We start from the raw sequence: 15433 nt of genomic DNA on the forward strand, positions 1-15433 counted from the left end.
TGAGTGTCAGCCAGGTTGGGGGGGGGGGGATGGCACCCAGACTTGTTGAGGTGCTCACAAATAGAGAATCTTTAGGTGCAAAATGCGCCTGGCGCCCTGCTAATTTCAAACCCTGCATAAGACCTCTGATCCATCTAGCTCAGTACTGTCTACAGTGACTGGCAACAGCTCTCCAAGGTTTCAGGCAGGATCCTGCCCCAATCCTACCTGTAGATACCTAGGTTGAACCTGGGGCCTTTCACATTCAAAGCAAGATGCTATAACCACTGACATACAGCCCTTCCCCACAAGCCTGCCTCTTTCATCCACCGCAATAGATATCCTTAGGGTCAAAATCCCCACCTTGCAACACCCATTTATTTGTTTTGACTCCAACGCTAACAAACGACAATAAAAAGAGGTCTCTTATGTGACAAGTACCTGTCCTTCAAATAAGTGCAGGGGTCTAGCTATGAGAGTGAGGGGGTGCAAGTCTGGGAGGTATCTCCCCGCCACTGCCACCCCCAGCCTTGCCTACGGCTTGCTGAGTACCTGTAGTATATTCCTGTGGCCCTGAATGAGAAACCAGATGCAATTAATAATTAAGGAAAGCAGAAACCCTTGGCCTGCTTTTGCTTGCAGACAATAGCCCGGTCACAGCCAAAAGTGCTAAATTCCATTGCTCTTTAGTGAAAACAAATGCCATGTTTCCTCTCAGAGTAATGAGTCGGTCGGGCTCGCGTCAGCCCCGAATGAGCAAAAATGGACTTACAAGGCAATAAACATGCTTAGCTTCACACCCAGAATCTGCCCCTGTGTGCGAGGGAAAGATGGTTTCATTTTAGAAGAAGCTGAAGAAGAAGAAGAAAAATTCCTCGGAGTAAATTGAGCAAAAGCATCTCTACCCTGGGGGTGAAGTCTGATTAAAATAAGTCTTTTTGACGCAGAAGAATTCTCGGCTTTCTACTACATTTAAAGATTCCCTGCTCCGCCAGGCCACAATAAGATTTGCTCTCTCGTTTCACAGCAGACCTGTTTTTTTACATCTATATTTCACCTTTCCTCCAAGGGGTTCTAAGTGGTGAATATACATGGTACCCCCCTCCCCATTTTCTCCTCAAAACAACCTTGCACAGGAAGGTAGGCTGAGAGACAGTGGACTGGCCCAAGGTAACCCTGAGAGTTTCATGTTCGAGTAGCGATTTTGAACCCTTGTCTCCTAGATTCTAGTAGTCCATCACTGTAACCACTACACAACACTGCCAACCAAGCAAAGCAAAGACACACACAGAGACATACCCCTACAACTGACATATTTCAAATTGCTTAACCAACATTTAGCCTTGCCTAACCAACATTTTCCAGTGCTTTTCCTTACTCCAAAGTACTCTCCTCCTTTGGAGTAGTCCAGCTTCTGTACTGATTCATTTTTGTTTAAATGGAGGTTGTCTGGAACTGTATCTGGGAGCAAAGAAAACCAGGAGTCCTCACATGTTATTCTGTGTGTGTTTGTTTATCTTAAACCTTAGAGCAAAAGCTGCAGTCTCCAAGGCTGGGGCAAGAAGCAACAGGTCTCCTCCATCATTTTCACCCAAACCCTTTCCAAAATTGGTGAAGGAAAAGGTTCAACTCAAGTAGGTGAAGACCAGGTTTGCAGCCCCCACTCAGAGTTTGGCAAGATGTAGCAAAGAAGAGTGGGAAACCTTGGACCTTCAGATGTAGTGACGGTCCCATCAACCCCAGCCAGCATGGCCAGTGGTTGAGGACAACAACATCGGAACACAGGCTCCCCACCATTGACGAAGAACGAGTGGCATTTCTACCACGGGCAGTATTGCATAGTGGTTAAACTCTAGCTGTTAATGGTGTCAGACTCATCTTGAGTTTGAATCCCTGCTCAACCATGAAGCTCGTGACATGACTGTATATAATCCAGATGAAAAAAGCGTTTCTAAGCCACACTAGCGCTAGCAATGGCAAGCCTACCACAGGGAAATCCATCTCCCAAATTCTTAGGCACACAGGGCTGAATGCACGAGTCCAAACACAATTCAGACAGTAAGATTTAGCATCCTCCTTGTAGCATTGCACCCATCCTACATTGCAACCTTTTTTTCTAGTTCAGCTTCCCTGTACATTTAGCAGCTGCATAACAGGCAGAAATTCAACAGATACAGCTTTTGCTGGCACTTATATGCATTCAATGAGGGAAGCCATATTTGCTGAATGTCTGCCCATCACAACCCTGTGAAAGGCACCAGCAGAAAATAGAAAAGGTGGTGGCAACCATAATGTTATTCCACCCGCACTAATGTTCAACAAACCTGTGAGGTATGAAACACAATTACTCCCCTTCTCAGGCCTGGGAAAGTTCGTCCAAGACAAAGGGACTTTTCCAAGGGTACTCAGGAAGTCGATAGCAGAATCACAATATGAGGCAGAAGTTATTTTCCAGCAGCTTTGTTCAAATGAGAAGCAACACCCCAAAAGGATACTTCCTCTGAACCATATTTACCGGATTGCAATGAGGACCTACTCTCAATTTAGTACATTCAGGATTGCAGCCTTGCGGCCCAATCCTATGCATGTTTACTTTGAAGTCCTACTGAGTTCAAGTGACCTTAGACCCATTGAATTCAATGGGGTTCACTTCTACATCATGGTTTGCTGTGATGGTGGGGAGATCCTGGTTTATATCCTGCTCTGCCTCGCAGTTTACTGGGTGATCACATGCACACACACACACAGAGTCTCAGTCCAACCTACCTCACAGGGTTGTTGTGTAGATAAAAAAAGTGAAGGAGCCATGTCCATTCCAACTCAACAATTATATAATTCTTTCTTTAGAGAATGGGAGTAATAATAATGATACAAATCAAATCCAACAAGAAGTCTTAAGAAGATGCTACTGAAGCCAATCCCTGCGGCTGTGTAACCCTAAATATCCTTCTAGAGTTAAGCTTCCATGAAATCAGTGGGGCTTACTTCCGAGTAAACCCGCTTACGGTTATTCTGCCAAAATGAAAAATCCGATGCGCACCTCCTTGCTCGCAACTCCCACTGCGTGACATTTACTTCTGAGTAAAGCATGGCTAGGATCGGGCCGGAAACCGATCCCTTTCGCCTGCGCTTGCATCCTTGGGAACGGTGCACCATTCCCAACCCTTACCGCCAAGCCGTTTTTCCTACGAAGCATTTCCTCTGCAGGAAAGGACCCGGCCTCTCTTAGAGACACCCGGGGAGAAACTTGGATGCTTGGGAAGTTCCCAGAGAGAGAGATCCTCAGCCTTCTCTCTCTCTCTCTCCTCTATCCCAAGCTAAGATTTCAGTGGCAAAAACTCGAAACATAACAAAAAAAGAAGAAAAGTAGTAGTCATGCTTTTTTTAAAAAAAAAGATGAAAAAGAAACCAGCCACAGGAAACCCTCCCAGTTTCCAGTCGCTAATTAGTTTTTTTAAGGGTCTGTCTACACACACTGGCAACTTGAACAAAGCGGATGCCTTGAATTCCTTCCCAGCCCCAGCTTGGTTTTGGCAGCGTTCTTAGAGCCCAGAAATCAGCCCAGGAGGAGGAGGAGGAGGCGGCGGAAAAGGGCGATCTGGAGACACGGAGGGAGAGCCCCCCGCAACTTCCCCTCCTGCCCTGACCCCCAAAGCGCACCCCGATCCCACCCTGACCCAACTCACACAGAGCAAAAAACCCCATCCAAAAAAAATCCCCTCGCCTACCTCCTTCTCCTCGCCGAATCCGCCACCTTTTTCCTTCCCCTAAGGAACTTAGCTGGGAAACGAAGGATCCAAGTCCGCCAAGGACTTTCTTGAGGAGCGGCGAAGGCGGCGGCGGCAGCCGCGCCACCACTACCAGCAGTTGCAGCAGCTGCAGCCCGGGGTTTCGTCGCCTTAGGCTGCGGCAGCGGAGACCCCCGGGGCCCCCCACTCCGCGATGCGCGGCGGCGGCGGCGGCGGCCCGCTTGGATCTGGCCCGCTCGCGGGGCTGCAGTGCTGGGGCTCCTCCTGACAATGAGAGGCGGGGAGCAGCAGCAGCAGCCCCTGCTGGCGGGCGGGCGGCCCTGACGTCAGGAGGAAGGAGACGGGGGGGGGGCGGAGGAGGAGGAGAAAAGGAGGGCCTGGCTGCTCGCCTCGCCTCCGCAGACTTTCCCCGAGCCGCCTTCTCTTGCTTCCCTCGCCCGCCAAAGTGGGGCCGGGCCGGGCCTGGCGAAGGGCCGCGTCGCATTCGAGCCGGGACTCGCAAGGTCCCGCGCAGAAGCGTTGTCTTGAGGAGGGTTGCCCTCTGCCTCCTCCCCCGTGTCAGCGCCACGCGCGGACCGCGGCTCCTTAAAAGGCAACACTTTTCCTCCTCCGAGGAAGGTTTCGCGCGTTCCATTTGCTGCCTTTTCTTTCCAAGCCCGCCTTTCCCCCCTTTTTTTTTCTTGCGCCTTTCCTTTCCTCGCGCGTTTGTCCTCAGAGCAACCCTGTGAGGTAGGTTAGGGTGAGCGAGACAGGGACTTAGCCGCAAAGTCACGCAAGCGAGCTTCGAGCGGGGGGGGGGGAGGGAGGTTCAGCTCGGGGCTCCTTACTCCAGGGATGCGGATCGTCTGGATCTCCAGGTGCGGGTGGTTTTCCCATCACCCCTGACCATGGATTGGCCGGTGCTGATGGGAATTGGAGTTCAAAGGACACCTGGTTCCTCATCTGCTCTTCAACCAGCAGTCCGGTCACTACAATAAATTGGTAAGGTCTTATCAATCACCACGTGGCAGGGGGATGGCATCACACTGGCTACACTTACCGTACATCTGCAATATCTGGGACTGCACTATTTCAGATCAACCCACTGAGCTTAGAAGAGTACCAAAAGAGAGACACCTTTGATTAAACCTAACCCCCCCCCCACTAATCTTAATGCTATGTTTATTTTTTGTGTGGAGACTGTATTAAATTTGATTTAATAAAATAAATAAATAAGAAAAGGTGCAATTGTGAGAGACGAGAGGCAAAGGCAGGCACTTCTATGCAAAGCTTCAGTACATACCAGCTAATCACAGTGACCTTTGTTGTATTTGTTTACCATGGGGGGGGGCAACTTAATTTGGAACAGAGCCTACAAGAGCCTTCCTTATAACCTCTTTCTAATGTTGCCACTCCTACCCCAAAGTCAAATTCTCCTACATCTTCCAACATTTTATACAGTATATGGAAATCATTCATTTGCCACACCTATCCTCACATCAAGATTGATACCTGAGACCACAAACCCTCTTTCTCAATCCTGCTGTGGTTTGTGCTAGCCTGCCTGGCACTGGCTTCCAAAACTTCTTTTCTTTTAATAACTTCAATAAAATGATAGAACATTTAGTCACAGAAAGGAAAGGAAATCCATATTAGGGCAAAACCTTTATAGGATGGCTGCAGGTCAAAATATACTCATCAGTATTCAATGTTTGGATAGGTGATTATGGGGAGGTGGAAGGGAGGCAAGATAGAGCAGGGGTATTTGGGAAGGTACCATAGCTCAGTATCAGAGCACATGGTTTATGTGCAGGAAGTTCAAGGTTCTATCCCTGGCATTTCCAATTAGAAGGATCTCTGCTACCCAGTCATAGTACATAGCATTGAGATAGATGGGATAAACAGTCTCGTTCATGTGGACTAGAGGCAAGATGCATGCATTACTTATTTGGAGATTTAGCTGCTTAAAGACCCAAGAAAAGGGGCTGGTTAAAAAAAACAAAACTCCCCAAAAGACAAAACAGTGTTTTGCAAGTGGCAGATACCAGAAAGCAGATGTTGCCCCCATCAAATAGGAGCAATGGGTACATTTGGGCCAGATTCACATTTTCTATCACTTGATTATTCAATCCTTAGGACTAAAATTTAGTACACATAAGAAATTCAGCAGCATTTTGGCAACTGAAAACAACTTTAGCAATTGTTAGCATCTTCCATCTATTGTTTTTGAAATTCAGCAGTTAAGGGACACTTTTAAAAACCCTGCAACCTTGTGATTATTATCCCTTTTCCTGTTCCTAGAAATAAAGGGGCGGGAATCTTGCATAAGATTGTTGCTCTGACAATATAAACTGCCCATGAGAGTAAAAGCTGCTCAAATGAGTAATTATTTGCAGAAGGGAGCAGCAAATTGATAGTCAGTGCAAGAAGTGAGTTTGCATATTTCTACTCTTCCCTCCACATCCTGATTTTTAGACTCCTTGAGACAGGGTCTTGCCCCTCTTGTAATTTGTAAAGCACCATCTGTATGTCAGTTTTGAGTCCAATGGGACTTGCATCCAGGTAAGCCCTGGATCTTGAGAATGTATTAATACAATACGCAAGGCAAGAGGTATACATTGGCTCTTAATACATTTCAAGGAGATGCTTATATCAACCTGTGTGACATAATGGTCGCCACTTTTACACAGATGTTACACACCATGTTACACTAGTAACATTTGGAAGGGTGAGACTGTGCAGGACGGGAGAAGATGTTATGGTTATATCCATGCCAATGCTGTCTGTCCCCTGGGCGTTGAGGCACTGGAGTAGAAAGTTACAACTTCATTCATCTCCCATGTGATCTCCCACTTTCAAGCATGACCTGTTTATTGCATATCTCAATCACACGCAAGCAGTTATCGTGCTGTACCACAAAAGGTATAAGAATTAGTTCTCAGGATCCTCCCTGTCCTGTTGCAAGTTGATTTTTCTTAGGGTGGCAATAATTGCTGTCATCATGCAGTTTACTAGACAAGGGATCCAAGCCCTGAGGTCTCTCCACTGCCTCTGGGGTCAGATCCTAAGTTGGCTGGCCAAATATCTTCTAATCATTTAGTTCTGGGGTGTGAAAGCTACCGGGTAGTGCCCTGTGGGTGATTTGAGGAGCAGTCCAACGACACCTGCTGTTCTCCATTCCCTGCTTTAGTTAAATAAGTACATGAAGGTCAAGTCCTGACATCCAAGAATCATAGGGGGGGGAATCAGTGACAAATTTCTAAATATGTAAAGTGTATCTTAGCTTGCATTTCTTTATGTGTTGATATTTTAAAAATCAGTGACATGCATCAATATGTTGGAAACACAGGTGAGTAACTGAGAGAACATCTTAAAGCAGCCCAGGTGACTATATAGACACAAGTAAGCCTAATGGGGCCTAATATCAGCATCACAAGGTAAAAAAAAAAGTGCCTGTTGTCCCCCCGCATAAAAAGCCTTGCAGGACTGAAACCTATTGAAAATGTTTAGAAACTTTTATCAAAGTACAAGTTATATTTTAGTCTTGGACACATGCAGTTCGACATTAGATCCTTCTTCTTAAATTGGTACAGAATTTGTTATGCTCACCACGATGCCATCATTTCCCAAACTGAGAGATACAGCACCAAGCAGACTTTTTATCAGAACTTTCCCCCGTTCCCTTTCCCTATCATATATACTATATTTATATATATATTCCTTTCATTTACCTTCCTTATCTCATTATAAAAGCTCACACCCTTCCACTCTTGAACTATAATAGCAGACATGAGAGGAGGAGGGGTGGGATGCAGAAGATAATACGTTAGATTTGCAGAGTATTAGAACAATGGCTTTACTGTATTCAGCATTGACAGAAGAAGGTTGCACTTGTCTTGATGCTTTAGTTACATGTTAATAGAAGGTTAATAACCGTTAATAGCAAAAAAAGGGGAACTGAAATTATGACATAGAGACTTAATTTGACATTGACTGCATGAACTAAGAAGGCATGTCAAAGAGGCAGCTATAATGTTTCTAGAGAATGGGAGGCATTCAATAAAAGCAACGTCCTCCCATATGCAATGGTCCCATAAAATGGCCAAATTTTTATTTTATTTAAAAAAAACCTATCCAGAAATACAGGTGGGACAGAAAAAAAATATTAGCAAATCCAGATCTTTTTGTATGAACTGTCTTGATTTGCTATGTTGAGGTGCATTGTTCCATCCTTTGCTAACTCAGCATTATTATTATTTATTTCTCTACTTTACACTCTTGTATAAGCCATGCAACCCAGTAGGTGTTTTAGACTGCATTCTCAGTCTGATAGAGGAAAATACGCTTGAAATAAGTATTAACAGGGGAAAAACACACCATATACTCCATAAGCTTCAATAATTTCAGTTACATCCATATTACACTGGGTGGATAAGCAATGCAAGGTAGTTTTCTACTAAACCATGCTTGGAGGGGGGTGGAGTGTATTATTTTATGAAACCACAAAGTTCTGAGTTCTGAAAATCTCACTGGCAAACCTGTGCAGATAACTTAAGCCATCAAATCCAAATGACTTTAGAGTAGTCCCACTGAAACTCACAGGGTTACTTTGATATATACGAACTGAGCTTTCTTCACTAGGGAATAGGGAATACTGGTCCTAAGAGTGCAAACTCCCATGTAAATCAGGATATTATGGTGCAACACATAATCCTTGGGAGGCTTGCCACTGAGTTCGATTGCAGCCCTAGACTCCTAAAACACATTGACTTGGAAGCAATTCTCATTGGCGTGTGCTGAATCACAGGGTTCTAAATGGCTCATACAGTACTCTAATATCCTGCTCAGATTGCACACACACTCTCGCTACTGTCGTATATTCATAGCATAATGCAGTACAAGAAAGCACAACAGAGAGAAATCACTGGATTTTACAAGAGCCTGTTTTAAACTTGGCAATAGGAAATAAATGGGGGTGGGGTGAGGAAAAAAGCCTCAATAATACCTGGAAGTAGGGTGAAGAAGTCTTGCTTCTAGTCATGCTGGGGCAGGCTGCTGCTGCTGCTGCTGCTTTTGTGAAATGCAGCATTGCACAACGGATCCCAGTATGGAAGCACGGGTGCGCTGCTGCAGTGCAAAATCCTGCCAGCAATTACTTGGTTAAATCTCTGCTCTGCTTGCTGATTCCAAAGGCTCAGCATAATTTCTGAGGAGGGGAAAGACAGTCCCTTTTGACTGCTTTGCCAGCTTTTGGAATCCAGATACGGTAATCTTCAGAATGGGCAGGTTAGGAATGCACTCACAAAGCTGGGATAGGACAGCTTTTCTTGCCATGAACTCTTCCCAAAGCATCCATGCTTCATCCGGAATGAGGAAATGTGCTAGCTCTGGCAAACAGGATGCTCTCCACCATTTGAGAAGCAATGCATCATCGCCCGCTCCCAATACTGTACTTGAAAAAGCAAGGAGCATTTCTTGATGACATATACGGTGGCGATGTTGCAATTTGGCTTCCTTTTTAGAGGATTCCTGGTTTTGAAAAATAACTGTCCCCACGTCACAACAATAACCATGATCCCATGGCAATTATGAGGAAGTGTGATCAGCATGAGGGCCGCATCCCCCTTCTGGGCAGCATTCCAAGGGCCACATGCCATTGGCAGGCAGAGCCAGAGGCGAAAATGAGCAGACCAATGAATGCAAATGTAAGTATAGTAGGCTAGTTTCTGCACACATTCACACACCCAGCTCTATCAAGCAGCAGGTATTATCCTGATTTAAGGACACATTCCAGCTAGGCAAAACCACTTGGGAGTGCAAAGCAGAGGGTGTGGCCTGGGGAGAGGGTTGTGGCCTATAGAGCGTTCCAAGGACCCAACAGAGAACCCTATGGATTCTATGCCTATCTCTGGGTCAGTTTAAGGAAAACCTATTGTCGCATGATCTCTGGGACAGATAACATGCCAGTATAAAGCACCTTCATCCATGTTTGTGGCAGAAGATGGCAGAAGGAGACATGCATGCTGGTGTGTGGAATTAAGTAATGTGGTTTGAAAATAGAGGAACCAGGCATGTTTACTGTTTATCAAAGTCCTTACCAGCTTTATCAGACTACCCATAACCTCCCCTTCTCAGGATAGCAGAGCCCAGAATGTTAACAGAGAACTGCTGGTAGACATTATTATCAACCTGCAAAAAACACCATGTGAGCAATTGCACATGGGAAAAATATACTAAAACCTATGGAGGTTGCAATTCTACCTACCTCTACTAGTAAATCCCACTAGATCCAGTCACCTTAAGAATACAGTGGTACCTCGGTTTACAAACACAATTGGTTCCGGAAGTCTGTACTTAACCTGAAGTGTACTTAACCTGAAGCGAACTTTCCCATTGAAAGTAATGGAAAGTGGATTAATCCGTTCCAGACGGTGCGTGGAGTACTTAAACTGAAGCGTACTTAACCTGAAGCGAACTTTCCCATTGAAAGTAATGGAAAGTGGATTAATCTGTTCCAGACGGGTCCATGGAGTACTCAACCTGAAGCGTACTTAACCCGAGGTATGAGTGTAATTGGTTCTGGAAGTCCGTACTTAACCTGAAGCATACTTAACCTGAAGCAAACTTTCCCATTGAAAGTGATGGAAAGTGGATTAATCCATTCCAGACAGGTCTGCAGAGTACTTAAACTGAAAATACTCAAACCGAGGCGTACTTAAACCGAGGTATGACTGTAATGGGATTGGGCTGGATGGTACAAATCAGTTTGCATCTTTATTCTTGCTCAGATAAAATGGCTGTGTGGCATTTATGATGGTTGACTTGGACCGGGTAAGGTAAGCAGACAGTAAAGTACAGAGATGTGAAATTATCTAAATAGCCGAATGAAGTGCACATCTAGCAAAGCTCTCAGAAAATGACTCATGTTGGATTTACTGATGTTTTGCAAAGTTGCAGGTCTTCAGCAGTTCTACATTCTCCTTACTTGGTTACGTTGTTGTTGTTGTTGTTGTTGTTGTTGTTGTTGTTGTTGTTGTTGTTGTTGTTGTTGTTGTTAATGTTGTTTGCCCTGCCTTTTTCCTTGACAGGACTCAAGGCAGCTTACAAATAAAAACAAGAACCACTAAAAACATAGAAAAAAAACCCATTAAAAACAAACAAACATTAATAGAATGAAAACTATTTACATATATAATATCTGTTTGAAACGTACAGATAATTACAATAAAAACAGCATGGCACCAGCCCTTTCATTAAAAGCGGTCAATTTTCAAAGCTTCTTGGAGAAGAAGATCCTCACCTGCCCGTGGAAGGACAAGGAGAGAGACAGTCAAGCTTCTCCAGGTAGGGAGTTCCAGAGACTGGGAGCAGCCACTGAGAAGGCCTTTTCCCACATCCCCACCAAGTGGGCCTGTGTGGGTGACAGCACTTAGAGAAGTGCCTCCTGTAAAGATCTCAAAACCCCAGCGGGTTCATATGAGGGAATATGATCTTTCAGATAGCTTGGACCATGTAGGGCTTTATAGGTCATAACCAACCAGCCCAGAAACAGACTGGTGGAGCTGTTCTGACAAGGGTCAGCAATCTGTCTGTAGCTCTTTGAGCCCAGCTGAAGTTTCTGAGCACTTTTCAAAAGCAACCCCACATAGAGCACGTTACAGTAATCCAAACAGGATGTAACTAAGGCGTGTGTCACTGTGGCCAAATCAGACATCTCAAGGAAAAGGCGCAGCTGGCGCACTAGATTTAAGTGTGCAAATGCACTCCTGGCCACTGCAGAAACCTGGCCATCCAGGTTGGGTTGTTGCTTCAGTTTTTTGTTCACCACTTAGGTACCGACCGTATGTTTTTAATATATGGTGCAGTATAGAAATTAAATAAATAATAAATAAATAAATTACTGGTGACAAACACTGGTTCAGAGTATATCAAGATACTGCAGCTTCCTTTGATTTAGGTGGAAAGGAAAAATAGAACCGGGTGTCATCATCGTACTGGTGACACTGAACCCTGAAACTCTGGACAACCTCTCCCAGTCCCACCTCTAATTCCCAAGGCAAGATTAATACAGGCATGCTGTGTAGATAATTCTTTCACCAGTACAAGCTGCTCAGTAAAAGAATCTCCTCATTCACTTTTATTCAGCCTTCTGGCGGTTCCCTCGCTGTGAGAAGCGAAGTTACAGGGAACCAGGCAGAGGGCCTTCTCGGCAATGGCGCCCACCCTGTAGAACGCCCTCTCACCAGATGTCAAAGAAATAAACAACTATCTGACTTTTGGAAGACATCTGAAGGCAGCCCTGTTTAGGGAAGCTTTTAATATTTGATTAATTATTGTATTTTAATATTTTGCTGGAAGCCGCCCAGAGTGGCTGGGGAAACCCGCCAGGTGGGCGGCATATAAATCATCATCATCATCATCTCTCTATAATTTTAAAACACAGGTGTGCACATATACAATTTAAGATGCATGCAATAGCAGATTGGAAAGTGCTTTATGCCAAAACAAGACTGTCCACTGAGCCCCATATCATCTGACTAGCAGTGACTCTCCAGGGTCTCAGATCGCTTGCTCTTTGCCTGATGGTCATCCTTTTAAACTGGCGATACCTGGAGTTGAACTAGGCTCCGTCTGTATGCAAAGCACATGCTGTACCACCACTGAACTATTGTTCCCCCTGTAGCAAAGCAGGGCCAGCCCTCCTACCGGTATTATCCATCTTGAACCAGTTGCCTCAGGTGGCAGATTGCATACTGATCAAAGACAGGGTTCTGTGGCTTCAGAGCCAGAACCTGACATCCTTGGGCAATTGCTGGGCCCCTGCACCCTGACATCACCCACTGATGTTGCCTGCCCTGCCTCCACCCTTTCCAAGCAGTGCCAAGAGCCTGAGATTTTAATTTCCTACAATGCGACAATACAGCATCGCTCCAGGGTATTATGGGAAATATAAATAGTAGCTAGACTCAGCATCTCAAAACTGTTCATAGCACGGTCACTTTCATCCTCCATCAAAGTAAGATCACCAGGTGCCACTGTCCTACCTAAAAGAGGTTCCTGGGAGGCCGGATGGATATTGCTGGAACAACTCTTGGGTTGGGGCAACACAAAAAAATGTTTTAAATGCTTCTAATTTTGGTTCCTGTGTTTTGTTTTTGTCGGGTTGATGTTGGTTAAATGTTTAGTTGGGGTTGGTGATTATTTTAATTTGGGTTTAACTGTAAACTGTTTATACTTGTTATTCTTCTTGTTATTGCTATCCATTGATTAATTGGTTTGTTTTTTGCTCGTATTTTGTTTTTTTAATGTTTGGTGCTTGTTGTGTTTTTATATATGTTGTAAGCTGCCCAGAGTGGCTGGGGAAACCCAGCAAGATAGGCGTGATATAAATTTAAAATTATTATTACTATTTGTTGTTGTTGTTTGTTGTTGTATTTAAAAGAAGGAGCTGCACTAGAAAGTATGTTGTAAAGCCCCCCCTCCCCCCCCGCCACATGTCCACTTTCAGTGAGAAATATATATTCATATATGTGGCTGTTCACACACAACATTTTATTTCAGAATCAATGAAAGCTGGAGAATAATTGGGAAAGAATGGAGACTTCTGTTTTCTAGTAGTCCACACACAATCTAGATCCATTGCATATACAGTATCTATTGCCCCTGAAAAGCACTTCTTGAAAAACTGGTTTTATTCAAAAAAATAAAAGCTCATTGCAGATTGATTCTGCATTTCCTCACAGTGTGTCTATTTGAATAAGAAGGGGGGGGGGAGATGAACACACACAAAGGCGGTCCCAGTAATGAGAGGCGTTTCCACGCCTGCCCAATGACATTGTGGGTGGACGCGTACTGTACCACGATTATTGCAACCGCCACTTCCTCCTTCTCTCACCTGGCGCACGTGTAGGGAAGAAAAGGCATGCATAATCGAATCAAGGTGCGGGCTTTCAAACACGTACCAAACAACCACACCCACCCTTCTTTGGACAGCGGTATCTAGAATCAATCTAGATTAAGAGCAGCATGTTGAGGGCGAGCTTGAACAATTCCGGATGGAGGAAAAACTGCATTTTTGTGCTACGAACGTGTTAGCGTGCACACAGCTTGGGTTAAGCATGATACCCCGTTTGACCTTGGCTTGCTTTGTGAGGCAGACATGCCTCGCTGTATCTTTGAAAGATAAATGGCAGAAAAAGGATCTATTAACTGTCTTCAATTTTGTTATCTCTGTTTCTCAGTGGGGCACCCCGGCTTCATGCAGAGGAAGAGCAATTTGGTTGGTTTCATTTTTCTTTTCTTTTTGTCCTTTTAATCTTGGTAACATTCTTTTCCCACAGCTTGTTGAACAAAGGAAGCCCAGTACTCAAAATGCATGTGTATACCGCCCTCTCCTGACACACGACTATTACTGCGTTAACTGGCAGTAACTTATTTTCTCAGTGTACAGTATTTTGTTTTCTGTTTCACAGAATCATAGAATTGTAGAGTTGGAAGGGACCCCGAGGATCACCTAGTCCAACTCCCTGCAATGCAGGAAACCTGCAACTGTGGTCTTATCAGCACCACTTGTAAAAGCATATTTCACATGGGATCAAAGGCATACGAATGCAGGGCTCATGTATGTTTAATAAAGAGGGATGGTTGAACCTATCAGTTCTGGTTTCTCAGTTTCTAATTTTCCAATCTTAGGTTCAGTTTTCCATATTTCCACATCAGTTTGGGAATCTATTTGCTTAGAGTCCTGATGAAAAACGGTCAGCATTTTACTGTAAATTTCCTCATGCATATATATGTGTATATATATATAACGCGCATCCATTTTTGTCTAACATGCACAATTTTGCAAAGCAATTATCCCCTAATACAATGCATTTCTCTTGGTTTCTCATTTTTCCAGCCTTCAATTCTCAGCATTTCTATGTCTGTTTGTGATTTTAAAGAGGTCCTCATGAAAATTAATTCACACTTTAGCATAAATTTATCCTAATACACATGATTATGCAAAGCGTTTTCCCATATTATTCCAATTACATATGCATTTTACATGCACTATTGTGCATTTTTGTGCGCATTAGTTGGCTGAAGAACTGCATTGCAAGATTTGGGAAAGTGTGGATTTCAAAGGGTGGCTGTGTTTCTTTTCGGACATTGTTTCTGAAAATTTGAATTGGGTAAATCCAGCTCTAAATGCAAACTGAACAGAACTCCCTCATCCCTAATGCTGAATAGTTGGAATAATAAATTTTATCAGGTATGACTCTCTTAAGCCATTTTATTATGCTACACAAGAAATACAGAAATGAAACTAAACTTTAGAGACAGAGTACTAGTTGAAAATTTATGAACTGGATCTCATAGTCAGATGGGAGTCATTGCCTCAGAAATAAATTACCGTAACTGCTTACTGGGAAGGCTATGGGAGATTCTAAAGGTTTCTAAGAGGTATGGGAATTTGGGAGTACAAATGGATGACACTGTGTTGAATACAATATTGTCTAAACCTCTGCTGAAAACCACATCTGCCAGGGTCCAGGAAGTATCTCTGAAGACACTTCTTCACTGGCATTGGACTCCCTGGAGGCTATCTTAGATCAATATGCCCATCTTTCCCTTTTGCTGATGAGTATGCAATGCTACAAGGACATTTTTAACATGCGCCCCAAAGTGGCAACATTTTGGGAATTGATAATTTGGTTAAATTGCCAATATTACTTGCCAAGCAT

At 44.1% G+C, this 15433-nt stretch overlaps 1 protein-coding gene across 1 annotated transcript in view; it reads right to left on the minus strand.

Annotated features, from left to right (window-relative positions):
- The window catches only part of LUZP1 (leucine zipper protein 1), a 57090-nt gene extending 53165 nt beyond the window's left edge, over nucleotides 1-3925 (minus strand). Inside the window, exon 1 of the mRNA XM_035120691.2 lies at nucleotides 3708-3925. The gene's annotated coding sequence lies outside the window, so the exon portion shown is untranslated. The remainder of the gene's footprint in view (nucleotides 1-3707) is intronic.
- Between the last annotated feature and the right edge of the window lie 11508 nt (nucleotides 3926-15433).

This window comes from Zootoca vivipara, chromosome 6 (assembly GCF_963506605.1).
Source record: "Zootoca vivipara chromosome 6, rZooViv1.1, whole genome shotgun sequence".
NCBI classification, from domain to species: Eukaryota; Metazoa; Chordata; class Lepidosauria; order Squamata; family Lacertidae; genus Zootoca; species Zootoca vivipara.